Source organism: Rattus norvegicus, chromosome 17 (assembly GCF_021556685.1).
Source record: "Rattus norvegicus strain SHRSP/BbbUtx chromosome 17, alternate assembly SHRSP_T2T, whole genome shotgun sequence".
NCBI classification, from domain to species: domain Eukaryota; kingdom Metazoa; phylum Chordata; class Mammalia; order Rodentia; family Muridae; genus Rattus; species Rattus norvegicus.
In genome coordinates, this window is record NC_141550.1 from 41727589 (window position 1) to 41755189 (window position 27601).

The 27601-nt window shown below is 41.0% G+C and overlaps 1 long non-coding RNA gene and 5 other non-coding genes across 7 annotated transcripts; 3 read left to right on the top strand and 3 right to left on the bottom strand.

Moving 5' to 3' along the window:
• LOC134482713 (uncharacterized) lies at window positions 1-23774 on the bottom strand. Of its 2 annotated transcripts, XR_015641279.1 has the most exons (4): window positions 23513-23550; window positions 20338-20589; window positions 1295-1417; window positions 1-731 (listed from the first exon to the last, which is right to left on the bottom strand). It is a non-coding gene; the product is annotated as an uncharacterized LOC134482713 (long non-coding RNA). The 2 variants fall into 2 exon arrangements; XR_015641278.1 differs by lacking the exon at window positions 20338-20589 and having other exon boundaries at window positions 6-731; window positions 23513-23774.
• Window positions 8940-9011, bottom strand: Trnaw-cca7 (transfer RNA tryptophan (anticodon CCA) 7). The gene has a single exon. It is a non-coding gene; the product is annotated as a tRNA-Trp (tRNA).
• Window positions 11229-11301, top strand: Trnar-ucg4 (transfer RNA arginine (anticodon UCG) 4). The gene has a single exon. It is a non-coding gene; the product is annotated as a tRNA-Arg (tRNA).
• Window positions 14612-14693, top strand: Trnas-aga6 (transfer RNA serine (anticodon AGA) 6). Its single transcript has one exon. It is a non-coding gene; the product is annotated as a tRNA-Ser (tRNA).
• Trnar-acg4 (transfer RNA arginine (anticodon ACG) 4) lies at window positions 15057-15129 on the top strand. The gene has a single exon. It is a non-coding gene; the product is annotated as a tRNA-Arg (tRNA).
• On the bottom strand, window positions 17069-17140 carry Trnaw-cca8 (transfer RNA tryptophan (anticodon CCA) 8). The gene has a single exon. It is a non-coding gene; the product is annotated as a tRNA-Trp (tRNA).
• Window positions 23775-27601: the final 3827 nt, after the last annotated feature.

The window sequence follows — 27601 nt, forward strand, 5'->3', positions numbered from 1 at the left end:
AAATTACTACCCAACAATTTTTTTATCTTTATTAACTTGAGTATTTCTTATTTACATTTCAATTGCTATTCCCCTTCCCGGTTTCCGGGCCAACATTCCCCTAGCCACTCCCCCTCCCCTTCTATATGGGCGTTCCCGTCCCCATCCTCCCCCATTACCACCCTCCTCCCAACAATCACGTTCAGTCTTGGCAGGACCAAGGGCTTCCCCTTCCACTGGTGCTCTTACTAGGCTATTCATTGCTACCTATGAGGTTGGAGCCCAGGGTCAGTCCATGTATAGTCTTTGGGTAGTGGCTTAGTCCCTGGAAGCTCTGGTTGCTTGGCACTGTTGTTCATAAGGGGTCTCGAGCCCCTTCAATCTCTTCCAGTCCTTTCTCTGATTCCTTCAACGGGGGTCCCGTTCTCAGTTCAGTGGTTTGCTGCTGGCATTCGCCTATGTATTTGCTGTATTCTGGCAGTATCTCTCAGGAGAGATCTACATCCGGTTCCTGTCGGCCTGCACTTCTTTGCTTCATCCATCTTATCTAATTGACTACCCAACAATTTTTAATAGATGATTAGAAAATAGAGATTATCTCTAACAAAAAAAAAAGAGTTTTTCATTTCAAGAAAGAAATGAAATGAAAGTCTGCAATATGGTCCCTCTTATCTATCTTATTCGTTCTTCAGAATAGAGAAGTGTAGGTCTTCCAAGGTGTACAAGTTGTTTTTGGTAGCTGTGATTGACTGCTGTGGAATGGGGAACAAAGGAAAGAAAGAAAAAGCAAGAACCCAAAACAGCAGAAAACGTATCAGTTTCCTGGAAAAGGAGAACTGGAGCTTAATCAAGTTCCTCCAAGTCCTAAATTTGGTATACAGATCTGAAGAGTATGAGAAATATCTAAAATGTTGATCGAGTTACCTAACTTGTTCTTAATTACTTATTTCTAACAATTGGAATAAAGAACTGGCTTACAAAGGAAAGTTTAAATAGTGCCCATTAAAAACACTTAAAAATAAATTTTTAAAGAAAAAAATAAAATTAAAGCCTTTAGAAATAACCTAGGTGTGGTGACTTACATATGCTATTCCAGCGCCGAAACCACAGAGGCAGACAGATCTCTGACGATGTCATTCCAGAACCACCCCAGACTCGTGAAGCCCGCCACCCAACCCCATCCCACCCCAGGTCTACACAGCAATTCCAGACTGGTCAGAACTACATAGTGAAAGCCTGTCTGGAAAAACGAAAAGGCAAGACAAGGCAAAGAAAACTCAAAGACTATTTGGATCAGATATTAAGGAGGGTTTACCTGGATGGAGGATCTCTCATGAGGGCGAAGGATGTCGACTACTTTGGTCATCGGAAGGCATCCCTAAGCTGAAAATTTTCCCTTCCAAAATCATGCATTTGGGTCTTGGGTAGAAGCCTGTTACTGGACACATAGAACAAAATATTTTATAACCATCCCAAAGGCTGAGAACAAACCAAGAAGCAGTCATTCGGAGTCTTCTACTGAAACTTTGATGAATATTTCACGGAGCTCTGGAATAAACACTTATTTGCAACATAATTGGTTCCTGAGGAAATATCTAGTGAACAGAATGCTAGAACGAACACGTAAGAAGTAAACTCATGTTAATAAGAAGAGTAAACCATACAGGACATTTTCAAACCTCACCTTCAATACCAGCTCCCACAATATTTAAAAACCATTACATTAAAAAATTAATGAGAAAAACGGTAGATAGGCAATCTTCTAGCTTTCTTACGATGACGTTAAAATACCTGTAGCTGGATGTGGAGGGACAACCCTGTAATCCCATCACCTGGGCCATAAGGCCGCAGGTCAGGGTTCAAGGTCATCCTCAGTTATCAGTAAGTTTCAGTTCAAACCCGGCCTAATCTACATATACAGGCCCTTCCCGTGATTAATAATGATTGCCCACCTGGCAGGACCTGTAATTACTAAAAAGGCAAGATTCTAGGAGTGTCTGTGAGAGATCATCTAGATTAGGTCACTTGAGTGGGAAGACCTGCCCTAACTGAGGATGGAACCAACCATTTCTTGAGTTGGAGTTCTAGACTGAATAAGGAGAAAGCAAGCTCATCACACAAATTCATCACTTCCTTGACATACCTCACCTACTCTCATATATTCTTTACCATGCTGGAATGTATTCACGGTGTCTCTGATACTTTCCTCTTTTAAATCATCCCCCCTCCCCCATGTTCTGTAACAACAATATGAAAATTTCGTACCTTGACTCCAAAAGACATTCCTCCTCCTATTGGAAACTAAAACCCATATTCTAGTCTGGAGTTTGTTTGTTTGGGGTTGTTGTCTGGTTGGTTTTGTTTTTTGAAACAGTCTCACTGCATAACTCCATCTGGCCTGGAACTCACAGAAATGGGGCAGCCTCTGACTCCTGAGTACTGGATAAAAAGTGTGTGCCACGGTGCCTAACTAGTCTGAATTTTATTGAGTCTTTGAGACAATACCTTATAGAAATCCACTAGGCAGAACCTAACATTTCAAATACTGAAGTTGTTAAATCATTGTCAGATATGGTCACTAGAAGTCATGCAGAGCCACCTTAAAATCAATGACAATGAAGCAGAATAAATTGGCCAAGCGTTTGTTTGTTGCTTGTTAATCCTTAGGTGTTTTTCTGCACCATGCTGCAAAATACAACAGCAACAACTGAAGTTCTCACTGCTACTTTGTTGAATTAAAGAAACCATTTTTTTTTTAAATTATACCATTCTCTATATACAATCCTTACTCTAGAATGTAATCGGTATTCAGTTCCTTCAGCATTCCCACCCACCTCCTTGTCCTTAAATCAAACAGTTCTGGGGTTGTTTTTTATACCAAGCTTTGTTTGGTGCCCACATTCTTTGAACTCAGGCCTGACCTCTGCACTCTGCCCCTCCCACTATCGGCCAGAGAGTGCCATCTCTTACAGCTCCCTCTATAACTGGGTCAAGTATGGGCTTGTTCTTGTAAATACCATACTTTATCCTAGTCACCAGTTAATACTGGCTCTTCTCGACACTGGCCTGATATTTGCTCCACAGTGGAAACCCTATGTAGTGAAAGTTTTGACCTCTTAAAAAACTCAGTTATGGGGGAGGGGTAAAAAAACAAAACAAGACAGTTATGTTATATGACTGTTTGTATTTTAACCCCAGGTGTGGGATAGAGGGCTGTTTCAGTTGATCCATGGCCATTAACTATGGTTGCCTTGTGCTGGAGGAGGGGGTGTGTTTTTGCCAGTTCCAGATAGTTTAATTCTGGAAACTCTGGAGAGGGTATAAATGGAAGAGCCCCTGAGAGGGCCCATGGTGACCACTGCCCCTTTTGACTCTCCCCTTGCTGCTGTTGGATTTGCTATCATGTTTGCTGTTGCAGGATTGCTGGGTTACTGGGACATGAAAAACAAAAACAAAACAAAATATATTTTCCACTTTTCAAGAAAAACTTTACTATACATATCTGAAAATTTTAGGTGACAAATCACAAAAACAAACATATTAAAATATTGTTGAATCTCCTGCCAAGAGGTGTATGCTGTATTAAGTAGAATCATTAGTCGGACATGTGGTGAAATTTTTTTTTTAAGATTTATTTATTTGTTATATACATGTAGCTGTCTTCAGACACACCAGAAGAGGGCATTGGATCCCATTACAGATGGTTGTGAGCCACCATGTGGTTGCTGGGATTTGAACTCAGGACCTCTGGAAGAGCAGTCAGTGCTCTTAACCGCTGAGCTATCTCTCCAGCCCCATGCTGTGAAATTTAATCGATGTAGAAAACAGTGACTTCACACATCTTTCAAGTTCGTTCTTGTTTTGTTTACTTGGTTTTTAGTTGATGCTGGTTTGGTTTGGTTTTGAAAAATGGTTTTGCTATGTGGCCATGTCTGCCCTGGAATTCATACATAGATCACGATGGTCAAGAGCTCAGACTTGCCTGCCTCCCCTTCATGTACCACTATGCCCTAGGGACTTTCTAACCTAAGTTGTGCCATGTGACTGATTACCTCTGCTCAGCTCCCATACTTATGACCTCCAATCTCCCTCTTTTGCCCTGTCCCAGGAGTCCATCTCCCTACTGGATGCCCTACCTTCTATTTTCTGTGTAAGCTTATTGGCCAATCAGCATTTTATTGAGGGTTACTGCGCTGATACAATACACAAGACATTCTCTCTTCTCTACTTTCCCTCTTGTGTCTTGGGGTGTGTGTGTGTGTGTGTGTGTGTGTGTGTGTGTGTGTGTGTGTGTGTGTTTGCATGTGCATCTGTGTGTACACATTAGTTCTCCTTCTAAGTGGTTGTGATAGCTTATACACTTGCTCACTAGATATTGGATAGAATAAAATGTGAGTTCATTTTGTATTTGTAAGATAGCCACAAATGTGGATAGAGTGATGTGGGCCTTTCATCTCAGCACTGGGAGGCAAAGGAAAGGGTGTCACTGTGAGTTCAAGGCCAGCTTATTGTATATAGCAAGTTCTAGGCCAACCAAGGCTACCTAGTGAGACACTGTCTCAGGACCCACACAGTAGAAAAAGAGAACCAATTCTGGTAAGTTGTCCTCTGACCTTCCCACACATCTGTACATGGTAACTAAATGCAATGCAAATAAATAAATAAACAAACAAAATAAATAAAGTTCTAGCAGATTTGTGAATGGATAAAGATGTTACTAGAAGCCACTGGCTATGAAGAGAAAACCCAAAAAGGGATGTGCTACTTCTCTATAGATTGTTGGCCAGGGAGGCCTCCTCAAGCCTTAGAAACAATACTGGTCATTACCACTGCCCCTGGTTGCCCACCGGAACTAGAAGGTTAACCCCCCATTGAAGACATCACATACCCTGGTGACTAGACACTGAGAAATGAAGCTAGAACCGAACTAGAATCTTCCTTCTTCCTGGACAGTCCTCATAATTCTGGATGGTTCTATGCAGACTGGTGTTTGTGGTGGTGGTAATGACACTCTGTTATGAAATGTAATCACACTCTGTTGTGAAATGACATCCTACCCTCCTAAGCAGCCAGGCAAGGCATGCCTACTGATGTAGCAGTGACAGTTCTGTTATGGAGATAACTGGTTGAATTTGAGTCCTACCCCAGAAAAGAGAATTCACTTCTGATAATTTAAAAATCCCCAGATTTTGGAGGTCACAGGCCATAATGAGAAAACAATTGTTATTGTTTTGTTAAATTGCCTTCTAACAATTGTCTGTACTTACAACCACAGATTAGTACAGTGAGAAGCTGCTCTCTGTAGTGAGAAGTGGTAACTGCAGAGATTTATATCTGGCCACGATGCTGAGAAGAAGGAGCTCCACCAAAAATTGGAAATCTATTATTACCCCCTCCAAGATTCAAGGAATATCTCAGAAGAGGGAGAAGAGAGGAAGGATTTACATGGACTGTTGTCTTCCAGGCAGGATAAAGCTTTTGTTGCACTTTTGATTTCTCAGCTGCTGTGATCACTTTCATTTGATTGGTCCTGTGAAGGAGGTAGAAGAGGCTCCTAGGGCTCTACCGTGCCCTGAGGATCTATAAGCAATTAATAGGTTGTGTGGGAATTGTGAGTTCCAAAGCCTATCCTACTTTAAGTAATCCTTAGTCATGTTCCTATAAGCATCCTTGACAAAACTGGAACACACAGACACAAACATATACCATGAAAATAGAAGGTGTCTGATTGGGAAGAAGTGGGGGAGACAAGATAAGGTGATAAGGGATGGATATGATCAAAATACACTCTATAATGTAAAAAAAAATGCCACAGTGAAAATCATTTACAATGTATGATTTAGGATAGGCTAGCAAACACACCAGTAGGGCAGAGGTAGTGCAGGTCTTTAATCCCAGCACTTGGGAGACAGGCAGAGATAGGCAGAAATCTCTGTGAATTTGAGTTTGAGGCCAGCCTGATCTATAAGAGTGAGTTCCAGGACAGTCAGGACTGTTACACAGGAAAAACACTGTTCTCTTGAAAAACTGAAGAGAAGAAAAGAGAAAGAGAAGAAAACCAAGAGAGTACCTCAGGCTAGTGACATTACTTGATGCTGCAACTCTGCCCTATCCTTACTAGAGGTTTCTGCTCGAAGCTCTATCAGGTCAGTGTGCTACCACTGAGCTACACTTCCAATATCTTTCCTAAACTCTTTAGTAGTATTTTGTGATATATATCTTCCATCTCCTTCCATAATTCCTCCAAAATTAGGTACCTTCTGTACACTGTTAAGTTTCAAACCCTGGACAAACCTCTGAGATGTCTGTTTAACATATCAAATCAGACCTGGCCTCCAGGTTCTCCCAGCATCCCTCAGTCCCTACCTGTTACAGGGTATGGTTGGCATACCCCGCCCTTCACCCTGAACTCTCCAGCCCAGGGACTGGACTGCCCTTCCCCCAGAGGCTCTTTCCTGTATGATCTATTTTGGTTACTCATCCCTTTTGTACCTGTGGCCCCCTAGCTGCTGTACTTGGTTCCTTCTGTCCCTTCCTGTGACTCTCTACCTTCCTATCCCCCTCTCCCACATGATCAGGGTCTTGACCACTAAGGACTTTCCCAGTTTTGTCTACCTCTGGCTATGTCCCCCTTTTATCTACAATAAATTTTCCCTTTCATCGTACCTAGGGAGAGTCATGCCCTTCCCTTTCGTTTTATTTCTATTTTTCATTCATTTGTCACATGCTTTGCTAGGCACTGGGCTTACAGATTCAGACATACTGATTTCCCAGGACTTGGTGATAGAGGCCATTCAGAAAGTGAAGCTCTGACTAAAGTCAGAAGAAAGGCTGCTTTGGAGGAACCGATTTGTTTCGGTTGTGCACTGAAAAATAAGTATCTAAATCAAGCATCGAAGGGCAGAGAATACCTTTTCAGAACACATTCTCAGAAAAATCAGACACAAAAGTCCTGTGGAGAGAAAAAGCAAACTAGGCTTCAGGATCTGAAAGGCCAGTAACACATAGTTAACAGGCACAGGCAGCTGCCAGGGTAAGATTTACATGGGGAAAAAAAAAAAAAACGATAATTAGAAGTCAAGTGCATATCTGTAATCTCAACACTCTAGAAACCCAAGCAGGAGGATAAGAGGTAAGACCAGCCTTGGCTACATAGACTATCTCAAATAGCATAATGTAAGCATAACATTAAAACACCATAAAACCGCATTATACACTACACACCATTAAAACACAAATGTGCACAATCACAACTTGTCTAATAAATCAATCTTAATTTTTAAAAGCAAGCATAGTAAAAACACAGATTTTATTGAGCAAGAAAAAAAAAACTGGGAAGAGGTGAATAACTTCATGTCTGTATCTTCATGACTTGCACATCACAGACACATCACGTCGGGTATGGTTTTTCAAACGCACACTTTACTGTTCACACACAAAAAGGGGGAAAACAACTTAACAGCAATCTTAGCCTAAGTGATACATACCATGGATTACTGGAGACAGAATTTATCCACAGACAGTGGGTGATGGACTAGCCTGACTCCATCTTAAGGATGGAAGATATGTTGTTACAAGGTCAGACAAGTCCGTTTCTGTTTGGTGCAAAAATCAAGTTGTCTGCACTTTAATCTGTTTCACCCTAATCTGTTTGACTCGGCCCTTGAATATACCCTGATAAAATAAGATGTTCTGCCAAATAATTTTAAAATGTTCAGTCAAGTTTGTACATAACCAAATGTCTTTGGAGATCTCCCAAACTCTTGAAAATCCCCTAGTCTTCAGGTTTTTGTTTTGTTTTTTTAATTATAAATCCTACCTCCTCCTATGTCCAATGAAATTTTTTCAAACCCTACTTTAGGGAGTTAGCCCTGTGTGACAGAAAATAAAGTTTGCTTAATTTGACCAAAGACTTTGGGTAACGATCTCTCATTTGTTGGGATTAACATGGGCAGAGGTAAAATGAGTCCAATAGCTCAGGGCACAGCAGCCAATGTCCGCGGTGGGAAAGGCAGTGAGTGGGAAGCCGATTCCAGTAGATGTTCCTAGGGAGCGTTGTTCCTGAAAGCTATGGGTGCTAACCAGATCAAACAGGGTGCCCAATTTTCAATAATCACCAAGGTCAAAGCCATGCCACAGATAGGAGATCCTGGTGGGAGGTGAGGTCACCAGAAAGGTCCGGAGTTGCTAGTGTACTAAAGTCTTGAGTTAAAACACGTTAGGGACTACAACCCGATGAGCTTCCTGGAACATTCAGAGTTGTTCGTAGTTAGGATTTCTATTCCTGCGATGAACACTAGGCCTAAAAAGCAAGCTGGGGAGGAAAGGGTTTATACTTCCACACTGTAGTCAGGACAGGAGGAACTCAGGACATGAAGGGTGATGCTTACTGGCTTGTTCGGCCCTCTCTTTTACAGAACCCAGAACTACCTGTCTAGGGATGGCACCACCTGCAATGAGCTGGCCCCTCCTCCATCAATCCCTAATTGAGAAAATGCCCTACGACCTTGTCTACAGCCTGATCTTATAAGAGACATTTTTTCAGTTGAGGTTCTCTCCTTTCAGATCACACTTAGCTTATGTCAAGTTGCCATAAGACTAACCAGCACAGAGGTTTATCCCTTCCTTGCAGACTTTTTAGTCCCTGCTCCTGATTGATGCCGCAGACGGCTCCCAGACCTTACCAAGTTACCCAGTTTTGCTGTCAGTCCGTCCTGATCTTGCGAACCACTCTAATTTTATTCTTGTTCTGTGTTTTCTACAAACTCACTTTTAAAGAGTAGCAAAAGCTAGAACTCGCAACCCACTTTTCAATGCCAGTAAAAACCCGAATAAGACACAACAGAAATCTTACTGAAGGCAAACATGCAGCGCTTTTTATCAGCACAGATCTTAAACCAAGGAACTAATTAAATAAACATTTCATTTGAATCTTTTTCGCCGACCTAGACCAAAACTCTTGACCCCGACGTGATTTGAACACGCAACCTTCTGATCTGGAGTCAGACGCGCTACCGTTGCGCCACGAGGTCACAGCCTTAAGGGGTTTTCAGGCTCATCTAAGTATCCAGAATGACCTGCCCACTTGTGCTAAAATAAAGTTTCAAAGTTTGATCCTTTATGTTTTCAAAATTCATAGCTCCATTGTGTGATAAAGTAAGGAATTCTGCCAACTTATCCTTAACTTTCAAACTGTCTTGTTACTTTCATACAGTTTTCTCATTTGCTAATTTTGTCTCATTTTCAGAAAAACAGTAGATGAATGTACTTTATAGTCACAGTAAACAGAACCAAGAAACATCTCTTCTAACCCTAGACCAAACTTCTAGCTTTGCAGTGAGCCAGGAGAATTGGCCTGTGAGTGCGACCATTTTCTGCCTGGAGGGCTACTATTAGCCCTAAAGCCTCGCCTCCAGGTCATACTCCACTAGCTTCCATAATGCCTACACAGATCGCTCTGTTCACAGCAATGATACAAAGAAAGCACACTCACCGAGGTAATCCTCGATTCTGTGGGCAATTACCCCAGGGTCAGCAGAACAGCTGATCTATTATTGCTGTTGTTACTAGGGTCGGGTTTGGGGAAGGGGTTCTGGGTCTTCTAAAGGATTGTATTTCGAAGCAAAGTAGCTACTTACTTGAATTTGAGTGCCCAAGAGCCCATTATTAGGAGTTTTGAGACAGGGTCTTGCTTCAAATTTGCAACCATCTTCCTGACTAATACTGGAAATTACGTACATTACAGAACCCTCTTTTAGCTGGGAATTGAGAAAAAGGAAATTTTCTTGCTGTAGAATCTGAAGATGAATCAAAAGAACGTGTTTTGATCAAATGTCCACATGAGCCAGAGGAAAACGTTTGGGAGTTTCCCCTGCCCCACCTCATTGCTTACTGTCGTGTGTTCTTTGATTTCTTTATTTCTTGCTCTTCAGACCATTAATATCTTCAAAGTTTATTCCTCAAGTCAGATTTGAGACTTGGTGTTCTTTCTCTACAAGCTGAAATGAACTCTTAAAAGGAGTAACAGGCAAAACCAGGCTAGAAACACATTCTTATGAAGATAAGCTTCCAGTGTGAGGATGGTCTAGGCTATATAGCGAATTCCAGGATATTCCAATCTACAGTGCGACAACCTGGGAAGAGCAGAAGGAAGTGGGGAAAAGGGAGAGAGACACAACTTCTGACCTTCTAGGATTGTGTTAGACAAAGTAGTAGTCATATAGGGCGGCCATAATGAATACTGTAAGGTGCAGTATTTGAACAACAGGAATTTCTTTTTCTACTTTGTTTCTAATTTGTTTTTCTACTTTTTAAAAATTATACTGATATAAATATATACATATATAGTATATATCCTACATATAGTTTATACTGATGTGCACACAGTATATACTGAATAGATACTGTATATGTACATATATATATCCTCCCTAAGGATTCTTTCCCCTGGCTTGCAGGCAATGATCTTCTTTATGTGGTTTTCTTTGTGGACCAGTGTTCTAATATACTCTTCTTGTTAGAATGTAAGAATGACAGTCACGTTTTGCCTTGTCGCCTCTTTAAAGAATTCATCTTCCAGTACAGTGACATTCAGAAGATCTAGGTTTAGACACATGAATCTAAGGAATCTGGAGGACACAGTAGAGCACCTGAAGGTCGCCTCAGCCCAGCGCAGTGCTGTCCCCTACTGAATGAGAAACTACACAGTGGAAGCAGAAGAGGCAGATGGTACCAGCCCCATTACCTTCACCGTCGTCTTAGTTTGAAGCTGAGCCTTCTGAGGCCTAACAGGTCCTGTTGCTCCTCCCTCAACCGTCCAGATTATAAAAGTTCTGGTCTCTGTTCATGAGTGTCTTTTATACTATCTGAATTTATGTCTTAGATTTATTTGGGTGGGTCTGTCCAGTGCACAAGTTGAATTCCTGACCTGGAAACATTGCAGGGCAGTGAGTGGTACACGGTCTGTGTGTGCAGCAGTGGCTCCCTTCCTTTAATGCCCCGTGGAAGCCCTTGCGCTTGTAGTGGCCTTTTATTCTTGCTTCTGATCTAACGATTTAAAAACAACAACAAAAACAACTATAATTGGTGCATCAAATTTCTATATTCGAGAGTTCCTGATCAGAAAGAACTCCATGATATTAGATTTAAACATAGTTCACTGATAAATTTGTAATAACATCAATCACCATAAAGCGCAAAGAGAAAAGATTGTTTTCCAATAATACATGAGCAGCATATTCTCCATGTGGGACCACGTGGCCTAATGGATAAGGCGTCTGACTTCGGATCAGAAGATTGAGGGTTCGAATCCCTTCGTGGTTGATCTGGATAGTGGCTTTTGCTTTTCATCTTTGACAATAGGTCATCTGACAACTGCTTCTTGATGTAACCTTAATACCGGGTAAGCACAAAGAAGACTTTTTAAAAAAAGTTTGTAGCAGAGCAAAATAACAAAGCGAAAACTCTGGAAAACTTCAAACTCAGAGACTGAAGTAGCCATTACTGTCAAACAGTATGAAGCAACTTGAACCAGGGGCGGAATAAAAAACAACTACTATTCTTGTAATCCCAATACAGAGGCAGGAGCATCATCACAAGTTTAAAGATCTCACTGTCTACACAAGGGGTTTCAGCAAGGACTTCGGAATGAAACAAGGTCTCAGAGGGAGTCGGAGAAGAAAAAGAAGGGGAAAGGAAAAAACCTTATATTTTAAAGAAACGTAAAAGACAACAAAACATTACTAGATACCTGTAAAGAATTGTTACAGCGTCTTCAATTGGACAAGGGCACAGTGGCTGTATCAATATATGTTCATGTGATACATGACATGTTTATATATTAATCATATGTCCCTAAATTAATTTAATGTTGTTCAGTAAAAAAATTTAAAAACTAGATGAAACTAATAAACAGTTACTTGTTGACTGTGGATGATGAATATATAAATAATTCCATTTCCACTTTCATTATATATTGAAAATATCATAATAAATATTTTGCTGAGTGTAGTAGCCTATACCCGTAATCTCAGCCCTCAGGCTGAGGCTGGAAGATTCCAAGTGGTAGGCCTGCCTGGGCTACAAAGCAAGACCCTACTCAATTTTTTTTTTCCTGTTTGAATTTAAAAAGGAGGGCTGAAGAGATGGCTCACTGACCTCCCTTCCAGAGGTCCTGAGTTCAAATCCCAGCAACCACATGGTGGGTGGCTCACAACCATCTGTAACGAGATCTGATGCCCTCTTCTGGTGGGTCTGAAGATAGCTGCAGTGTATATAATAAGATAAATAAATCTGTCTAAAAAAATGAATTTGAAAAGGAAAGAAAGAGGGAGAGAGGGAAGGAGAGGAAAAGAGAGAGAGAGAGAGAGAGAGAGAGAGAGAGAGAGAGAGAGACAGAGAGACAGAGAGAGAGAGAGAGAGGGAGGGAGGGAGGGAGAGAGAGAGAGAGACAGAGAGAGAGGCAAGGCAAGGCAAGGCAAAAGCTACTCACAAAAAAGAGCCCTAAGGATGAGCACATTGGCTGTAAACAAAGCAAGGATCAGGGTGAAGAAAGAAGTGTTTGCTTCATGAGGAAGTGTGGCTGCATGTTTTCTAGCCTGACAAGTGGTCTGGCTGGGAGGACAAAAAATACTAGGTGGGATAAAGGTCAAGCTGAAACAGCTGCCAGTAAAATTAGCATTTTAAAATTCCACCAAAATATTTTACAGGCAAGACTATCTTTTGTTTCTTTATCTGGCTGAAAATATTTTAACCCCAGAAAGGATTATTTCTGAGGGAAATTAGTAAAAAGTTTTGATGATCAAATCCTTTTCATTATGAGGTAATCTTCTCTGTAGAAGGAAGAACAACCGTGTGGTAGACATAATCCACCTTCCACGATGTCTCCAATGTGATTTCTCGTTGTCTTTCAAAAAGCAATTCTCATAGGCAGATCTTTCTTCCTCTGGTGCCACGTTCCATGAGGTTTAAGTTTAGAACACAACTTCATTGCCTCCAGCTTGGCTCCGTCATACACATTCAGATCTGAGCTTAGGTATAATTCATTCTATGAATATTTATCAAGCTCCCCATGCAAAATTCAGAGTTTAACAACAACAGTAACATTTAAATCAAATGTAGAATTGGCAGCTGTCTTCACGCACCTTGGGTTCTACAGTGACTGTAGGGAATACGCTAAGACCTCCGTGGGTGGGATCTAGAGCGAGTTTCTCGGCTACTGGAACACGCAGCACGTTTCATTTTAATCGCGTCTGTAAATGTTGATACTTAAAAAAATCTTGAAGGTTGTGGCGGGATTTTTTTTTCTTTTAATTTTTAATTCCTTTGTGACAGGGCATCACTATGTAGCATGAGATAACCTCTAACTATGTAGCCAAGTCTATCCCCCAATTCAGTTATCTCCTTGCCTTAGCCTCCGAGGCGGCTGGAATTACAGGCACATACTGCCATACCTGGGAGGGTGGAACCTTTGGAGTTAGAAAGTGTTACTTTGGGGACAAGCAAAAAAGAAATGACTAGGGCACCTAAATATTCTGGAGCCTAGGAGAGAAAACACGAGCGGTGGTTTCTCAGCCTTAGATGAAACGGAAGTCCTTGTGTTCTCACGAATGCATAAACAGGACAGTATTGTGACCACGGTACTCAAGTTTCAGAAAAGTGAAGTTTGTGAGGTTCTGTCCTGTCATTGGGAATGATCTTTGTATTTCTAAATTATTATCTGCAAAATATTAGATACGTCCTTCTATGAGAGAAGATCCCTCAGAATGAAAAGGATTTAACCATCAAAAATATTTTCTAACTTCACTCAGAAATAATTTTTTAAAGATTTATTTATTGGGCTCAGCGGTTAAGAGCACTGACTGCTCTTCCAGAGGTCCTAAGTTCAATTCCCAGCAACCACATGGTGGCTCACAACCATCTGAAATAAGATCTGAGAGCAACAATGTACTGATAAATTTTTAAAAAAAGATTTATTTATTATTTAATGTATATGCGTACACTGTAGCTATCTTCAGACACACCAAAAGAGGGCATTAGTCCCACTATAGATGGTTGTGAGCCACCATGTGGTTGCTGGGAATTGAACTCAAGTCCTATGGAAGAGCATTCAGTGCTCTTAACCTCTGAGCTATCACTCCAGTCCCTCAGAAATATTTTTAATGGTCTAAAAATATCTACAGCTAGACAAATAAACAAACGATAGTCTCACCTGTAAAATGTTTCGATGGAATTTTAAAATGCTAATTTTAATGGCAGTTAAGTTTTATTTAAGCTGTATTGCAAGTACTGGATTAACTAGTTGTACATGTGAATTTCTGAAGAACAACCCTCCTCTGTCAGACTTAAAATTTGTGACATTTAATGTTTCTGGGACGCGTGAGGATAAATATCACAAGTTTTGGCTTGTGATACAGTTCCTAGAACATATTGCGGATTTGTTTTCTAAAGAATCAAACAATGTCCTTCAAGTCCCCACTTTCATGTATGGAATTAAATTTGATTCCTCTCTGATTCCATTGGTAGATCATGAATTCAACAAATTACAAATCCTTAATAATACCAGAAGGGTAGTCAATGTGTGATATACATTAAGATGTAGAATACTGAATCCTGAAGAAAAGTTATAGCACTTGTAGTCGTGGCCGAGTGGTTAAGGCGATGGACTAGAAATCCATTGGGGTCTCCCCGCGTAGGTTCGAATCCTGCCGACTACGGCTGTGGGCTTTTGTGATTTCCAACTCTACTTGAGAGTAAATAGTCCACCTCGGATGTTTTATAAATGACATCAATGACTTCTCCATTTCACTGGAGTAGATATAAACTTCCTGGTTGGAATTCACTTAAAATAATAGAATTGCTATTTCATAATAAACTTCCTAATCGGCGTTTTAGATGTTTTTCTCATGAAGAAATTGAACGAAAGTAAATTAATTTAAAGACACCAGTAAAACTTCTAGTTTTACTTCTAGTTTTGCATCTTCTTTGAAATGAAATAAATAGTATTTCCCAAGTGTAACCTTAGAACCTCAACATAATACTGTCACTTCCTCTTTCTTTATGTACATAGATCTAGAGATGGGCCAGTGGCGCAATGGATAACGCGTCTGACTACGGATCAGAAGATTCCAGGTTCGACTCCTGGCTGGCTCGGCATCCTTATTTTGCTTTATCTTGTTTAGGAATGCTCAAGTTTTTTTCCTGTATTATATTTCTGTAAATTAATTGTTTTTATACATTTTACCTTATACAAAAAAATATCTGCTAGAATTTAACTTCGCCACACTTCTTTCATACATAGTGGTTGTTTTTCTTCAAAGAGCATCACTGCAGTAGGTGACTGTGACTCACACTCCTCTCCTTAAGGACTTCCCTTAATATCAAGCCTCATCTACAGAAATAAGTATCCTCTGTACAATCTTCTCAACAACTCTCTGCCCTTGGTCAATCCCTTCTTTTATTGTTAATACTTTATATATACCAGAGATGCACTCGGATTAGGAAGACTCAAAATATGTTCCTAGAAGAAAAATTCTAGCAGAGGATGGTTTCGACCCAACGACCTCTGGGTTATGGGCCCAGCACGCTACTGTAGTAAAGCTACTGTGCTAATTATCTTTTGATACCCCCCCCCACTTCTTTTTAAAACCTTTTCTAAATTGCTATATGGCATGTAATCCTTCTGAAATCTCCATGGATCAAGAGCACCACAACTATTGCAAATAGAAAAAAAAGGGTCTGTAGAGATAGATGGCTCAGTAATTAAGATTACGGGTTGCTCTTGTATAAAGCCTGAGTATAATTCCCTGTACCCACACGGTGGCTCACAACCATCTATAATATAACTCCAGTTCCAGGGAACTCAATATCTTCTTTTGATTTCCTTGGCACACGGTGCATATGCATACATGAAGATATTCATACACAGAAAATAATTCTTAAAATAGAAAAAAATAGCAGACAGTAGGGGGCTGGATGGGTCACCCCTTTAATCCTTAGACCAGGAGAGGCTCAGCTGGAGGCCAGCCAAGGCTACACACAGAAACCCTGTCACAAAATAAAACAAAACCGGAAAACAAACAAAAATAATTGGTTGTGTGCAGTACCTCGTTTATATCATCTGCTGACAGATCGAATTCCTGATTTTAAAAATCATCAGTACAAAGTGTGAAACCCAAACAGGAGTCATTTTCCCACGCTGTTATTCAGTCTCCATACCTTATAAGAATACATTTCTGTTTCCTAAGCCTAATTGTATCCTGCAAACTATGTTTTCAACCTAGACTCGGAACCTCATGATGTGTGTCCACCCTTTTGTGCCTTGCTCACCTCCTGTTTGCCAAATATGATTGCCCTTTTGCCTTATGAAAATGTGACTTCTCAGATACCTTGATGACTCTCCTACATGAAGTAGTCTTGCACTTATTTTTCTTGCCTCCTTTCTAACAGCCAGTTATCCCGACAGCTGTGTTCTATCATGCTTATCTACCCCATACGCAGCCTTGAGCCTTGACACCTCCCTCCCTCTTTCTGTTCAAGTGCCAACAGCCAATTATCTCGACAGCTGTTTTCTATCAACCCTAACCCTTCTCCAGGAAAGGAACCTCAAAATCCAGTGAAGGCCGCTATCTGAAATCCTGACTTAGGGTTGAGGCAGCCGTTTGGTCAGTCTAAGTAAAGTTTCCTTTTAATTAGACAGTCGTGGAAATGTTTCCCCCACCCTCTTAGGTCTAACAAACGTAATTCTTCTGAAGAAATAAACGTGCTGGTGCTCTGGTAGATCTGGTGCCATAGAGCAGTAAGTGCTGGCACGTTTGTACACTTTTGTTTTTTAAATATAGAGACTAAGTAAGAGTCTACAAAGGCTAGCGGTTGCTATAGGAGACGTTGCGAGTATAGAAGAGTATCATCTGGGGTTAAAACAGGAACAAGAGTGGGTACCGAAATTCAAAATGCTTGTAGTAAGTTACTAAATTACTTGTGGGTACCTGCCTGGATTCTTCTTTCTTATAACTACAATAATTCGGCATTGTAAACTGAGAGGAAGGACTCTTTTCCTACTCTTTGAAGAGTAATCGCAAGTATAAAACACTGACCCCGACGTGATTTGAACACGCAACCTTCTGATCTGGAGTCAGACGCGCTACCGTTGCGCCACAAGGTCACCCTAAAGACTTATTTAATTGCTGTTTAACCCAATCTATGAAATTAAGTTTCTACTATTACTCAGCCACACCTTAGTGATTTCAACAAGTCCTTTTCTTCGTTCCTGTCCTTCAAAGGACGCTGACAAAGGTGGTCTCTGAACTCTGTACAGGAAACGGTTCCTTGTCTGGCGTGGAGCCGACGGTTATTAGATTCCAACCAAAAAGGACCTGCCTAGGAAAGCTCTGAAAGCCGAGGAGTTTTTTTTTTGTTTTGTTTTGTTTTTTTTAAATTCTTTCCCTCTCTCTCTCTCTCTCTCTCTCTCTCTCTCTCTCTCTCTCTCTCTCTCTTTCTTTCTCTCTCTCTTTCTTCCTTTCTTTCTCTCTTTCTCCTCCAGATCTGAAATAAACTTGATACTGTGAACAGAAGACTGCTGCTATAAAAATGGTCACCTTTCTAAAAATGAAAAATTAAATTTCACTTTCCAAGTTGAAGAAGAAAGAAGAGAAGAAAAGGAGAAAGGGAAAGATGGCCCAGGATTGCTACTGGGAATTGTAAAGGGTTTTAAATTAATGTATTGAAAAACTTGTCTCTGATCCTGTGTAGGAAGCTGAGTATAGGCTATATTTCCTTGTTATAATGAACTTGATCATTGCAGTAGTGGAAAGGAGTTGGAGAGTCAGAGATAAACATGTTTCCCACTGTCATCAAATCAAAGAGTAAAGTAGCAGTCTGTTGTCACATTTATGTTGTCATTGGTAGCTCACTCTCCAGACAATTCCCAAGCAGGAGTATACTGACACATATTTAGCAGCCACTGTTGGGCAAAAAAACACAATGCTGGTCAAGAGCTTGCCAATTTCAGAGGGGCAAATCCTCTCACCATAGCTGATTCAGGTTATACATATATTGATACAGCCCTGTTCCCCTGTAGTAGCCTCTTTCCTACAGCTGTTTGTCCATGGCATTTCTCCTGATTAGCTTCAGCTGTCAACTTGACACACCCAGCTGAGAGAGATTCAATTGGGGAATCCCTTTGATTAGCTTGGCCAATGGATATGTCTGAGAAACATTTCCTTGATTGATGACTGACATGTCCAATATGAGCAGTGCCTCCCCTGGGCAGATGCTGGCCCTGGGTTGCTTGAGAAATGAGGTTGAGCAAGCCATAAAGAGCAAGCCAGTAAGCAGTTGTTTCTACAAAATTTCTGTTTCCTTTCCTGACACCACATCCTGCCCAGATTTCTTTCATGATGAGTTGCAGTCCTGTAAGCTGAAATAAACCCCTGTGTACTCCATTTGCTTTTGGCTGTGATGTTTGCCACTGCAACAGAAAAGCAAACTACAACACTGTGACTATCTCTTCTAATAAACCTCTTACCCAAAAGGGCAATCTGCCTCAGTGTCCCCCTTGTACCCCAGACCTAAGAACATTCATTATAAAGTCACTTATGTCACCCAATGTAGAGTTGGAAAGATATTTGCACAGCTCACTCCTATGAGCCAGTACAAGCAGCCCCAGATACCATCGAAGTCTGTTCCTGACATCAGTATCAATAAAATGTTCTTAGATAGTGCAGTGTTTTGAACAAGCTATGTCCCCCATAGACTTGGGTATTATACTATTTGGTGACATTCATTGGGGAGGTGGTACATCTGCTCTGAGAAAGTATGTTGCTGAGGATGAGCTTTAAAGGTCATTGCCAAGTTTAGAACAGAGGCTGAAGGAATGCCCATTCAGAGTCTGCTGCACATGTGGCCCATACATATACAGCCACCAAGCTGTATATGGATGAAGCAAAGAAGTGCAGGCTGATAGGAACCGGATGTAGATCTCTCCTGAGAGACACAGCCAGAGTATGGCAAATACATAGGCGAATGTCAGCAGCAAACCATTGAACTGAGAACAGGACCCCCGTTGAAGGAATCAGAGAAAGGACTGAAAGAGCTTGAAGGGGCTTGAAACCCCATATGAACAACAATGCCAAGCAACCAGAGCTTCCAGGGACTAAGCCACTACCCAAAGACTATACATGGACTGACCCTGGGCTCCAGCTGCATAGGTGGCAATGAATAGCCTAGTAAGGGCACCAATGGAAGGGGAAGCCCTTGGTCCTGCCAAGACTGAACCCCCAGTGAACGGGATTGTTGGGGGCAGGGCGGTAATGGGAGGAGGATGGGGAGTGGAACAACCATATAGAACGGGAGGGGGAGGGGCTAGGGGGATGTTTTCCTCGAAACCAGGAAAGGTAATAACAATTGAAATGTAAATAAGAGGGCTGGAGAGATGGCTCAGTGGTTAGGAGCACTGACTGCCCTACCAGAGGTCCTGAGTTCAAATCCCAGCAACCACATGGTGGCTCATAACCATCTGTAATGAGATCTGACACCCTCTTCTGGTGTCTCTGAAGACAGCTACAGTGTACTTACAGATAGTAAATAAATAAGTAAATAAATAAATAGATAAATCTTTAAAAAAAAAAGAAATGTAAATAAGAAATACCCAATTTAATAAAGATGGAGAAAAAAAAAGTCATTGCCTTGCCCCACTTGCAATTTTCTCTCTGTTCTTCATTTATGTTTAAAGATCCGATCTCTCAGCTTCCTTTTGTAGCTGCCTGATGTCATGCTGTCCTCACCATTATGGACTGTAATCCCCTTGAACTGTAAGCCAAAATAAACTCCGTCTTCTGTAACTTTGGCAGCAACAGAAAAATAAACAGCACAGGTACCGAATGTCAAGTGTATTTCTCTGAACATTCAAGTGTCATCATACAATTATATCGAGTCTTCACCATAAGTCTGCGAGGTCAATTGAAACATAAATCTGGCCACAGACAGCTAAAAATTGGGACAACTGAACGAACGCACTTCTTTCCAACCTGAACAATCAGAAAGAAGGCCATTATGTTCTCTGTACTAGACAAATGGAGACAAAACATCCCATAATTATGTCTGTGACAGGGAAAGGGAAGAAAGATAGTTTACAACCACAGATAAGAAATCATGGGCTGGAGAGATGGCTCAGCGGTTAAGAGCACCCGACTGCTCTTCCAGAGGTCCTGAGTTCAATTCCCAGCAACCACATGGTGGCTCACAACCATCTGTAAAGAGATCTGATGCCCTCTTCTGGTGTATCTGAAGACAGCTACAGTGTACTTATATATAATAAATAAATAAATCTTTAAAAAAAAAAAAAAAGAAAGAAATCATTACCTTCCCAGCATCACCGGCACTGTGCTTGCTTTCCACCAACATCTCCAGGTCCACTTCATCCTCCTAAAAGCAGCGTCAGGACTATTCAGGCATGCCTTGCTCTGCTTCCTGACCAACAGCAATCCCAAGATTCTGATTCCCTTCCACCCTCCTGAATTGGATAAAAATTGCCTTCTTTGACCTCTGATGAATTTTTAGAGGTCTTCAGAGGCCTTTGGTGAACGTTCTTTAGTAAACAAGAGCAAGTTGTCCCTGGTGGAGCAGAAAAAGTAAACGTTAAACTGAAAAGGCCCAAGAGAACTGGTTTGAGGCAAGATTTCATACAAAAGATCACTTTCCAGAAGCAGATGGCCTGGGCTAAATTGAAAGGCATTGCCAAGGAAGGAAAATTAACTGGCCACCAGGATGGGGAATTCACACTCCAGTACCACACAGATAATTAACAAGGCTAATGAAAAGCTGCTACTGTTTCTGAAGGGGGATGTCCTGAGGACACTAAGATGCCTCCGGATCAAGAGCTGGAGAGGTGTCCTGGCTTCTGCCTTACTCTCATCTGCCTCCCTGGCAGCCAAAGGATAAAGTTGCTGGGGAAGAAATGCTTTATTTGGTGGAGTAGAACAAGAGAAGGATGGAGATGAACTTGATGATACGAAAGCAACTTGGTCCACATAATAACCTCCGTTGTGACTAACCTGTTAAATCTGTTAAAAGGTATTTTTAAATAATCTTCAATACTGGAGTCTGCCTTTGGGATAACTCTTCCCAAAATGCCATTATTCTTTTTTTCTTTTTTCAGAGCTGGGGACTGAACCCAGGGCCGTGTGCTTGCTAGGCAAGCGCTCTACCACTGAGCTAAATCCCCACCCCCCCCCCCAAGATGCCATTATAATGAGAAGAATATTAGTGAAACAGATTTACTCAGGAATTACAAGTATCAGCAATTATATTTTACCAATTGGATCTAAGATTATTGTGTTGTGTGTTCTTTTATGTGAGGGTTTGAGTGTAAGAAAGTGTGCGGCTGGGCTGTGTTTCCACCAAGATATCTAGCAGATATCTTGGGGCACCGCAGTGAGGACCTAGTGGGGCAAAAGACACTGTTATTCCTTATTATTTTTATATTTATACAACAACAGATGGTGCCCCACATTGGGCGCCATCTTGTTGTTGTAAAAATATAAAAATAATTAAGAGTAGTTGTCTTTTATCCGCTTGGTCCACACCATGGTGCCCAAGGTATCTGCTAAATATCTTGGCGGAAACACAGCTCAACCGCACACTTTCCTACTCTCAAACCCTCACATAAAAGAACATACAACACAATAATCTTTGACCCAATTGGTATGATATAATTGCCCACTTAAACATACAAAGCCCAGTACTATCCATCCCTTGAGAACGTTAATAACAACCTGTAAATACACAGAGCAGAATCTTAACATCACCTGCCATCTTGTCCTGCCAAGGCTTCTCCCCTCTCTCCCTCTCTCTTCTCTCTCCCCTAGTCTCCTCCTCTTCCTTCAAACTTCTCTCCCACCCATCCTTCCTTCTCCTCCAATGACAGGCCTCCTTCTATCCTGTACCTGCCCCTCACCAGTACTTTACAAATTCAATGGGGAGGTGGCTCTGGTGAAGTTACCTGAGTTCTGAGTCCTTGACTAGGCAGCTGTCCTTGGGGCAGTGGAATTAGCATCAAAATACAGTAACCAGGGCAAACCACAACATCAGCATTGTGACAAGGTTTGTTTGTTTTGTTTCCTGAGATAAGTCTCAGGCTGTAGTCCAGGCTGGCATTGAATTCCAACTTGCTTCTGCATTCCAAGTGCTAGTTTTATAGGTGTGAACCAGCACATCCAGCAAAGACTACCTTTGTTTGGGGAAAATAGAGTATGTGTGTATGTGCAAATTTTACATTGTTTCTAGAAAAGTCTCAGATGTCCAAAACTACTTGACCAGACAGAAGGTCTTCTCACACTGTGGAAGAGCAGCACATAACCTCTTATTTTTACAGCATTCATAGCTATTTTTATATTTCCAAAGGTTTACCACCAACTATAATACTGGTCCATGACAAATTACATGAAGTTATATGGCCCATATTTACGTGTGTGTGTGTGTATGTGTGTGTGTGTGTGTGTGTGTAGTGTGTGTGTGTAGTGTGTATGTGTATATAATGTGTGTATAGTGTGTATGTGTGATAATAATGTGTGTGTAATATGTGTATAATGTATATGTGTGTGTATAATGTGTGAATCTGTGTATGTGTAGTGTATGCGCATAGTGTGTGTGTATTGTTTGTGTGTGTTTGTAGTGTGTGTATAGTATGTATGTGTGTGTATTGTTTATGTGTGCAGTGTGTGTATGTGTAGTGTGTATGTGTGTATAATGTGTGTGGTATGTGTATGTGTGTGTATTGTTTATGTGTGCAGTGTGTGTATGTGTAGTGTATATGTGTGTATAATGTGTGCGGTATGTGTATGTTGTATAATGTCTATGTGGTGTGTACGTATGTATAATATGTGTGTGTAGTCTATAATGTGTGTGTATATGTTTGTGTTGTGTGTGTGTGTAGTGTGTGTGTGTAATGTGTGTGGTGTGTGTTTGTATGTATAATGTGTGTGTAATGTGCATGTAGTGTGTATGTGTGTATAGTGTGTGTGTGTGTGTGTGTAATGTGTGTGGTGTGTGTATGTATGTATAATGTGTGTGTAATGTGCATGTAGTGTGTATGTGTGTATAGTGTGTGTGTGTGTGTGTGTGTGTGTGTGTGTGTGTGTTTGCAGAGGTCAGAGGACAGTCTCAGGTATTATTCTTCAGTCATTGTCCACCTTATTATGAGGCAGGGCCTGTCATTGCTAACTAAGTAAGCTAAGGTAACTGGGTAGTGAGCACCAGTGAGCCTCATTTCTCCATCTCCCCAGCATTGGAATTGCAAGCATCTGTCACAGAGTGTGGCTTTTTGATGTGGATTCTAAGGATCAAACACTTAGGTCCTCATACTTGCATGGCAAGCACTTTACCAACTGAACCATCTCCCCAGAACATACATTAAGTTTTATTGTCACAGCCAAATACAGCTTCATCTTCAACCACACCATAGAACAATAGAAAATACTTAATATCTAACTCCTTACAGAAATATGGCTAGAGAAAGGTGTCTTAGAGACACACCTACCTGCTGTCTCCTGGTCTCAGAAGCAGCTCCAAAACTCTGATTTAAGATGTAGCAGGGCAGGGGATTCTGGCTTCTTCCAACTTGAACTGCTGCCTGGGCTCTCTTTGCTGACTGCAGAGGTCTGGCAGATGGGACAGTCTGAACTAAAGGCATTTAAAAAGCAGCAAGCAAAAAGCAAGATTGACTATGAATGCACTACTTTTTGTAAACCAGCGAAATTCCCTGGGGAGAGCTGTTCTCATTCTTATCATCGAGGAGAAACAAGTAGAGGCCCAAAGAATTATGCACAAATAAGCCTTGTAAACTTATCTCCACAGCTACTCCTCCTACAGCCACCCTGGCCCAAGCCTCTTTACTTTATGAAACAACATTTCAGTTTGCTTTTTGTTCTCCTGCCTGGCTCCACAAATCAGTAACTCTCCCCCTTTTAAAATGGGATTTATTGTGCCACATAAAGCTGGTATCAGACTGAGTGTGGTAGCATGGTGGTACATGCCTTTATTCCCAACACTTGGGAAGTAGACAGAGTCAGATCTTGGCAGATTTCTCTGATTTTTTTTTTTTTTTTTTTTTTTTTTTGAGCTGGGGACTGAACCCAGGGCCTTGCGCTTGCTAGGCAAGCGCTCTACCACTGAGCTAAATCCCCAACCCCAGATTTCTCTGATTTTTTTGAGGCCAGCCTTGTCTACGTAGTGAGTGCCAGGACATTTGGGGTTATATAAAGCAATCCTGTCTCAACAAGATAAGACAAAACAGAAAAACAAGAGCTTGTGTAAAGGTCAGAGAGATGTCTCAGTGGGTAGAAATGAAAGGCCTGACCAGCTGGGCTCAATCTCCAGAGCTGACAAGATGCAAGGAGAGAACATCTTCCCACAGGTTATACTCTGATTTCCATGGATCCTATGGTGCACATACATGTGTGGGTGCGCAGAAACACACACACAAAATAGATAAATGTAAAAGAAAAAGAGTTAAATTTGTACTAGGCTTTTCTTCTGTTAGCCTGTCTCATTGTAATTTAATTCTCAAATCAAACCACAATCTCAAGAAGGTGGAATGCAGCCCTGTGCCCTCCTATGTCCACTGCTGCAGCCTACAGAAGACCAAAATGCTACAGGACTGTCGTCTGGACGATAGTAACAACAGGTAGTGTGTTTTACACCTATAGTTTTCCTCACATTAACGGTCAATGATTTACTGTGATTACTTCTTTGTTCTTACTGTGGAATATTGTTGTTAATAAAGCATAACAAAAAATATTGGAGCAATTTATTGAACTTCACCACACTTAACTGCTTGGAGTCATTTCTGCAGTCATTCTGTGATGCAAGGTGGTAGAGCCCTTCCATCAAACAGGTCACACAAAGAGGAAAAAAGAACTAAGTATATGTCTGGACAGTCCATTCTTGCGGAGCTGCCCTGGTGGTGAGTGGGAGGGAGAAATAAGACCTGGGAATGGGGAGCATCCCTGCAATCCCTGAACTTCAGAGCTGTGGCAGAAGGACTGTGAGTCCTAGACCATCCTGGATTCTGTTAGCAGGAAAAAGACAGAGAAAAAGGAAAGCGTTTTTACTAATGTGTATTGTCTTTTGTGGAGACAGAGTCTTACTCTGTAGCAGGTCTCCAGCTCATGCTGAGACTCCTGCCTCTGCTTCTCAATGCTGGGATTGCAGGCATCTCCACCATGCCTTGACTACTGTTGTTGTTGCTGTCATTTAGCCTGAGGATTAAACACAGGATGCTAGGGAAGGAATGCTAGGAAAGAAGCATTCTACCACGCTTCTGTGGTTCTACATGCTGGCTAGTTTTGTGTCAATTTAACACTAGCTAGAGTCAGCTGAAAGGAGAAAATGTCTTCTTAAGATCTGGCCACAAGGCATTTTCTTAGTGATTGATGGGAGAAGGCTCAGCCCATTGTGGGTGGCACCATCCCTAGGCTGGTAGTCTTGGTTTCTACAAGAAAGCAGGCTGAACAAGCCATGAGGAGCAAACCAATAAGCAGCACCCTCCAAGGCCTCTGCCTTAGCATCTGCCTCCAGGTTCCTGCCCTGTTTGAGTTCCGGTTCTGACTTCCTTCAGTGATGGACTACAATATATAAGTGAAAGCTAAATAAACTCTTTCCTGCCCCAAGTTACTTTGCTGATTTTTTTCATCATGGTAATAGAAGTCCTAACTAAGACAATATGTTTATTCTTTATACTTGACAAGTAAACATCTAATCAATTCATAACACACAACACTCTGTAAGCATATTAGAAAATGGCTTGGGCTGGAGAGATGGCTCAGCGGTTAAGAGCACCCAACTACTCTTCCAGAGGTCCTGAGTTCAATTCCCAGCAACCACATGGTGGCTCACAACCATCTGTAAAGAGATCTGATGCCCTCTTCTGGTGTATCTGAAAACAGCAACAGTGTACTTATATATAATAAATGAATAAATCTTTAAAAAAAAAAAAGAAAATGGCTTAATTGAACTAATTAACACACAACAGCTCATGTCTATTTACTTCTTTCTTTTCTTTTTTTTTTCTTTCTTGTCTATTTATTTCTGTGTTGGTTGCAAATGTTCACGATAAAAACTTTTAAATTGCAAGGATTGGTGGCACAGCCTTTAATCCCAGCACTTGTGAAGCAGAGGCAGGCAGAGCTCTGTGAATCTGAGGCCACCCTGGTCTACAAAGAGAGTTCCAGGATAGCCAGGCCCCTTTTGGCTTCTTGAAAAAACAAAGGAAAAAGTTTAAAACCAGTCTGAAAAAAATTACCTGAAAACCTTTCCACAGTCAGTAATCCCAGCACGAAGAAGGCAGAGATGGGAAGATCTCTTCAAGGAGATTAAGGCAGCTTGTGCTATATCTCAAAAAAACACAAAACCTTGTGCTGGAGCGAGTGCTCAATGGTTAAGAAGACATAGATTTGTTTCCCAGCACTCATATGCTGGTTCGTAATCATGTGTAACTCCAACTCCAGGGAATCTGATGTCCCTGTCTGGCCCCATGTGACCACACATGCAAACGAAACTTTTTTATAAAATAAAATAGATCTAAATCTTCTTAAATACAAAATACTTCAAGCTACACTCTTGAATTATACAAATGTAATGAAAAAACATTAAAATTTCATTTGGGGAAGAAAAACACATTACTCATTGATTCACACCAACATTTTACCAAGTACTGCTCCTATTAGGCCCTGATCAGTGGAACAGAATTTTTAAAAAGTTGACTTGGTCTTAGACTAGTCATTTCTGATAGACAGTAAAAGTCAATGTGTTCAGGCATAACTTTGTATTCCATTTCTCTTTCTTTCAAAGAGGCCAACGTGAAGAATTCAAGAAGTTTTACTTCATAATATCTAGTTTTGCTGGGTCCATATTTTCAGATACCCAGGGCCTGCAGATTCTTAATCCCTAACCTTTCTCAGACAAGCTCTGAAGCAAGATGCTTATTTCTTTTAGACTTGTATATGTCAAGGGATAGTCATTGAAAGACAGGGTATAGGTGGCAAATCATTGTCTGGAGATGGAGAGAAGGAAGAAAGAAAGCAGGGAAGAATATCATTCTTATTTACCTTTAATTTTTGTCAGTTTATTTTCTTTCTCTATGATAAAATGCTCTTATGAAAGCAACTTAAGGGTTTGTCTTAGATCACAGTTCATCACAGAGAAGTCACAGCAGCAGGAACTTGAAGGAACAGATCATGTCATATCTATAATTAGGAATACAGAGCAAGGAATACATTCATGTCAGTGCTCAAATCACTTTCTGCACTCTTAAATATAGTCTCAGAGCCTTTGTGTAGGGAATGGTGCCACCCACAGTAGGGAGGTCTTCCCATTTCAAATAACATAATCAAGATAACTTCTCACAGACATGCCCAGAGGCCTATTTCCCAACTTTGAAATGTATTTGCCTTGTATATTCTACATTACATCTGAGATCTTTTATTTTTAGTGATGAATCAAAAGCTATGACTCATTAAATAGATATAAGACAATAGTAAGCATGTTGGAAATATATTTTCAGGTGAAATCAAAGGACAACTTGCTTCAGTTAATTAGTTCTCTCCTACCACATGGGTCAGAGTTCTAA